Below are 6,015 nucleotides of genomic sequence, written 5' to 3'. Positions count from 1 at the left end.
ATGTCTGATTATACCTCAGTTCAACAGCAGCGTCTACATATTGCACCTTCTGTCATCATATTAAATAAAGTAATACAAAATAAATGAAAAATCCACTGAAAATAGGACATTATGTAACATTATTCCAGCATGTATCTTGGGAAAAAACAGTAAATATAATAATAAAAAGAGGAATAAAATATGTTAAATCAAATGTTACGCCGAACATTCAACTAAATACATTTCATTAGCATTGTGTTGCCTAAAATGTGCAATGAAAACAGTCAGTACTGTTACTAAAAAGAATACAAGCCTACTGTTGATTGACATTATTATCCCACAATGCAATGCATGAAGGAAGGGAGGAGCCGCTCTCAGGTGGAAACTATTTGTTGATGGTGATGAGTTCCAGGGACACCTGAGGAGGACATTTTGATGTTGGTCTATCAGACAGGAGCAAAGCTGTGGTTTTCAGTAAGTAAGTTGATTTCTTATATACTGACTGCAAAAACAATGTACTACTGTGAAGTATAGTACTCCTACTGTATGTAGTATGGAATTGGGACACAGCTTTAGTCTTGTTTAAATCTGTCTTTACGATCCATTAATGCATCGGTCTTTTTGGCTTTGTTACCACTGTTTTAGAGTGTTTATCTATCTTAAGGGTCCTTATGAAACTGTAGTTTTGTTTGTGCTGTTTTATACTCCGCTTTTAATATTTATACTGAGTTTCTAATATTCTGCCCATCTCATTTACATCAATAGGAGGAGACAAACGCTTCAGCAAAAAGGGAAGATTACCATCTTTATCAAGGTAGACTGTTGTTTTAGAATGTATTGTAGGTGTACTTAAAGCACCCATATTCTGCGCATTTTCAGGTTCATAATTGTATTTTGAAGTAACAGAAAATGTATACATGGCTACATTTTCAAAAAACATATTGTTGTTGTCCTGCACATTGCTGCAGATCTTGTTTTCACCCTGTGTGTTTAGGTCTCTGTTTTAACTACAGAGTGGGACATCTCACTTTTACACTATCTTTGTTGGGGTTGCACATGCTCAGTAGCTAGGTAAGATCACATCAGCTAGATAACTTTCTCCAACTTTGGTCAGTCCAAGGCAGGATTATCTGGGAGACTTCTTCTAGACGAGGGACACTTGTAGAATACCTGCAGAACAGGGACCGGAAGTAGATCTTTTGAAGATTATGGTGAATTAGTGTGTGTTGTAGCAGTGTTTTGCCATTGAGAACAAGCTAGCATTCTACGGTTAGCCACCTTGTCTCGGCTAGTGACGTAGAAAGCCGTGCAGAGTTTGAACAGCTCACCCAGAGACTGAAGGCAGAGGACGTTCAGAAACCGAGTCTCAGTCCAAACAGCATGGCTAGTTTGCATGCGTGTGGAAGCACCAGAGACCTAACATGGTCTTTATTTACATTTCCTTTAAAGGGGAGCTACTCCTTTCAGTTCTTACATCCTATAATTGTAAACACATCACTTGTGTCATTTATTCCAGACCTTCCTTTCTGGTGGCAGCAGACTTTGGTTGTTTTGACTGTAAAATAGCATGAAGAACAAAGTGCACTGCTTGGACCTGGCAGCTGCTTGCGAGCTGGTCACAGATCCCAAAAGATTTTTTTTATTTTTTTTTCATAATATGGGCACTTTATTATCCTGCAACTGAGTTTACATACTGTGTAATCTAATTTGTTCTTTGACTGTTTATTCCTTATACAAAAACATACAATGGTTGTGTACAGTCTTGTATACATGGATTATGAATGTGCGGTGGTGGCATGTTTACAGGCCCAAATGCCCTGAATCCCTTTGTCTCTTCTGTATTCCGATGCGTGCTGTTGTGTTGCAGTGTGTGCCTGTGTATCTCTGAAGACAGATTTATGCACTCCGCTTTTGCCGGTTGTCAATCACAATTTACATAGGTCGGCCCATGGAGAAACTAATTACAGTTATAATTATTCCTATAGCCTAATTATGCATATGGCATTTGTTAAATGGAGATTTATTTTGAGTAATGAATGTGTAGTCTTGTGGAACATTGCTTTTCCTCTCGGTGTGGAGGAGAGGACTTGTGTCTCCTCTGCTGGGCTCAATCTAATCACCAATCTCAGGCGTGCTAAAAGAGCTCCGTCTCCAAGCTGGTATCAAGGTCTGAGAGGGATGATGGGAATCCCTGTAGGGCACCGGCTTTTCTGACTGATTCATATTGCAACAATACACCTCCTATGAACTAGATTCTCATATCCTCTGCAGCCTCTATTTCAACACTCCTAACCCGTTACGGTTTCTGCTGCTTTTTTTGTTGTTTGTTTTGCCCATTTCTGCAGAGATCTGAGCTTCTTGGTTATCGGAAACGACACAACTCAGCGCAGAGCTTTGGTCAGGACCACAGCAAATCAAATGCAGCCACAGGACATGTGTGAAGGCACTGAGTTGGATCGACTACAGAGGAGAGGATAATACTTTTTTATGCTACCAAAAAAACAATTCCTGCTTCCACAGTCCTATAACAGCCATAATCATATGGGAGACCTAAAAAAAAAAAAAAAAAAAAAAAACATGAGATGACAGGTGATCGAGAAAAACGACAAACCATTCTAGACACAAATGTAGGTACAATCTCTATTAACGCCCTGAGCAATTCATTTAGGGATTAATCGGTCTAATCTCAAAATGTTCAGTAATTCATTCTCCCCCAAATAACTCAGTGATTGCTTTGCCAGTGGGAGCAGCCAGCAGCCCACCGGTGTTTGCATAATCATTTCTCCAGTGGTCCTCCAGCCATTCCTGCGGATCAGGGACAGCTAAGTAGCCGATCAGCGCCCACAGCCATCTGAGAGCCGCCACTGTCTTTACTGACTCTGCTGTCTTGTTGCATGCCAGGCAGGATGTGATGCTGCATGACAATCTAAACCATAACTTAGACCAGGGGTCTTCAATGTGGACCCCTTAACTGAGACAGAGCATGCACAGGGGCCACCTACTACAAATATTGTATAAAATGAAGTTGCATATAAAATCAGGCTCACAATAATGTGTAGAACGGCCTGAAGCCTTTATATGTTTTTTAGTGCATAGAATACTAAGCCATACAAATAATTGTATGCATGATTTTATAAATCATGTTTTAACGTTAACCGTACATGTAGCCCAGTGAATGCTTAGGATGAACTGTGGGTGGTTACCTTAGGGATTTTCTTCTTACAGGCCAGCAAGCCTATTGATGTTTTTCACATGTAGAATGATTTATATTTGCTAATAATATGACCATACATTGGCCCCTGAACACATCAAAATCTTTTATATTCACTTATAAAGCAGTGCATAGTGACAGCATTATATTACCATAATGGAAAGATGTATGTCTCATTTGATAGAGTGAGAAAACCAGAGTGTAGAAATACTCAATTGCAGGTTAAAGTCCTGAATTCACAAACTTACGTAAGTAAAAGTACAGAACCGGGGGGGTGCCAGAATACAAGAGTTTTGGAAAGAGGTTATTCATATGATCTCAACAATATTTTATGCATATATTCCATAATTTACCTTTTTATTCCATTTATACCCATTGGATCTTTCTGATATTTGTGTATATTGCCACTTGCTCCTCTGACCTGGAAAAAGTAACAAGCCAAATATTTATTGAAAAATGGCTTGGAGAGAAAAGTTCTTATGTAGAAATCTTAAACCATGTATTCTTTATACACCGGAAAAAGTAAGTATTTTATATATATATATATATATATATATATATATATATATATATATATATATATAAATAATCGGATTATTTGATACTAATCCATTAATATATAGCTGGTAAAACGGAGACAAAATGTGTACCTTTAAACTGTAGAACAGTTGAAGTATAAAATCACAAAATGGAAATATTTAAGTAAAGTACATGTAGTTCAACATTGTGATCAATAAGTTCTTACAGTACACGGCTAAATGATCGTAACATTCCACCGCTAGTAATTCCTAGTGTTTTTTTATATTTAATAATATAATTGATATTTTTATCAGTGTCTACCCCCAACCCATATTTTGGTCACACAGGAGTCACATTGCTCTACAGAATGACAAAAAGAAAATATGGAATTTAAAGAGACGGCACAAAAACACGATTATGAAATCGTATTAGGAAATAGTGAAAAAGCCAAAGAAAACAAGGAAGTAGAAAGATGCTTGATTTCAGGCACCAGGGTTAGGCGATGGTTAGGTGCCTTGAAGTCCGCGTTGGGGGCTTAAAACACCGTTGAGCAAACATCAACAACAGTGCAACCTTGGTTTCCTGGTTACCTGCTGCTTTGGAGGTTGTACTAATGTCCTAAAAGAATCTAGAGAATGTTTGTGTGTTGGGATACTGTATATTCAGAGTAAACAATGCTGACTTTGGCTATGTAATGTTTCGTTTGGTTGTAGTTTTTGGGATAGTCCATATTTTCAACACTTGTGTTGTCTTCCAACCAAAATAGAAAATCAACACTTTTTATCAATGTTTTTAACTTTTTGTTAGGTTTTCGTCCCTTCTTTTTCAACACTTTTGATGCTTTTTTTTTCCAGTGTTTTTTCACTTTTTTGCCTTTTTTAACACTAAGTATTAGTTTTAGAGTTATCTTTGGAATCTATGGTCAATAAACCTCATTTATAGGAAATGATACCTTATGTTTGAGTTAGAAAAGCAGAAATTAGGAATTGCTTATAGACTAAAATTAAAGGAATGAATGTTGATGGATAATCGGACTGGAGAATGTCAACTTTTACTCCAATACTATTTTGAAACAGCTTCAATTTTTTTATTCAAATGCTATAACATTAAATAAGAGACCCCAAAATTAATGTATGTAGAGATTTGTACTTGCCAGAGAGCGTTGGGTGGAATCAATCATGTTATTTTGGGTAATTAATAAGAACATTTGATAGAGGAAAACTGGTCAATTTGACCTGAGGACAACATGTGGGTTATATTGAATTTTTAAGAGAAAGGAGATGCATTGTGGGGGATCATCCCACCAGTTACCGCTAAATTCATCTTTTTAGAGTTTGTCATAGACCTGTTTGCAGTGGAAATCCCTATGAGTCTACCAACAAGTCCTTTTTGTTCCAAGACAAATCTACTTCTTTGGCGCCTCTTGGCCCCTCCCTCTCTCCTCAAATCAGCCCTTTCTATTAAAATGTGTCAAATTCCATGATAGAGTGGTTGCTATGACGAATAGTAACTATCGTTCTGGAGATGAATGGTCTTTACATTTGGTGCAATACCATGTCACTGCAATCTTTAATCATTAAACTTGAGCTGACACACAGTCGATTCATATTCATACTGTGTGATGATTGGGATTTGCCCAGCTGTAATATTCTATGATTGGACATAGTGGAAAATGACATGTCTCATTATAAATAAGGTTGAAACACTCCAACAATGTTACAGAGGTTGTTACTAGGGTCGGGGGGAAAAAATCGATACATCATGGTATCGCGATATTTTCAGTAGCAATACTGTATCAATACACAGTTGCCAAGGATGGATCTTTTATTATATACAGTATGTGTTATTCAGTTTGCCTGCTTGACAATCGCATTTTGCAACAATAAAATTGAAGTGAGATGAACAAACAGATTTTTTTTTAGATAAAACAGATGTTGACAACGGTTTCTTTTGGGGTCATAATTTGAAAACGGAATTGCAACATATTGCATTACATTTAAAATCGCAATAATATCATATGCTATCGTATCGAGAGGAGTCTGGTGATCCCAGCCCTAGTTGTTACAGATACAGACAAAATGCTTTGTTTCCTCATTAACATCTCCCATTGTTACTTTAAGATTTAAAGGAGTAGTTATACAGTTTGGGAAATGTGTTTATTTGCCAGACTTCCAGAGCGCAGTGTCATGGATGGAGTATGGTGGGCTACACCACCTCTCTATTCTGGGATAGAGGGCAAGGGCTCTGGCTTGTACATATTTCTTTATATCAATCGCAATCATCATGGGTGACGTTAAGCCCCGATA

This window comes from Etheostoma cragini, chromosome 3, assembly GCF_013103735.1.
Source record: "Etheostoma cragini isolate CJK2018 chromosome 3, CSU_Ecrag_1.0, whole genome shotgun sequence".
NCBI classification, from domain to species: Eukaryota; Metazoa; Chordata; class Actinopteri; order Perciformes; family Percidae; genus Etheostoma; species Etheostoma cragini.
The sequence above is the reverse complement of the archived record's forward strand: the minus strand, read 5'-3'. Positions refer to the sequence as shown.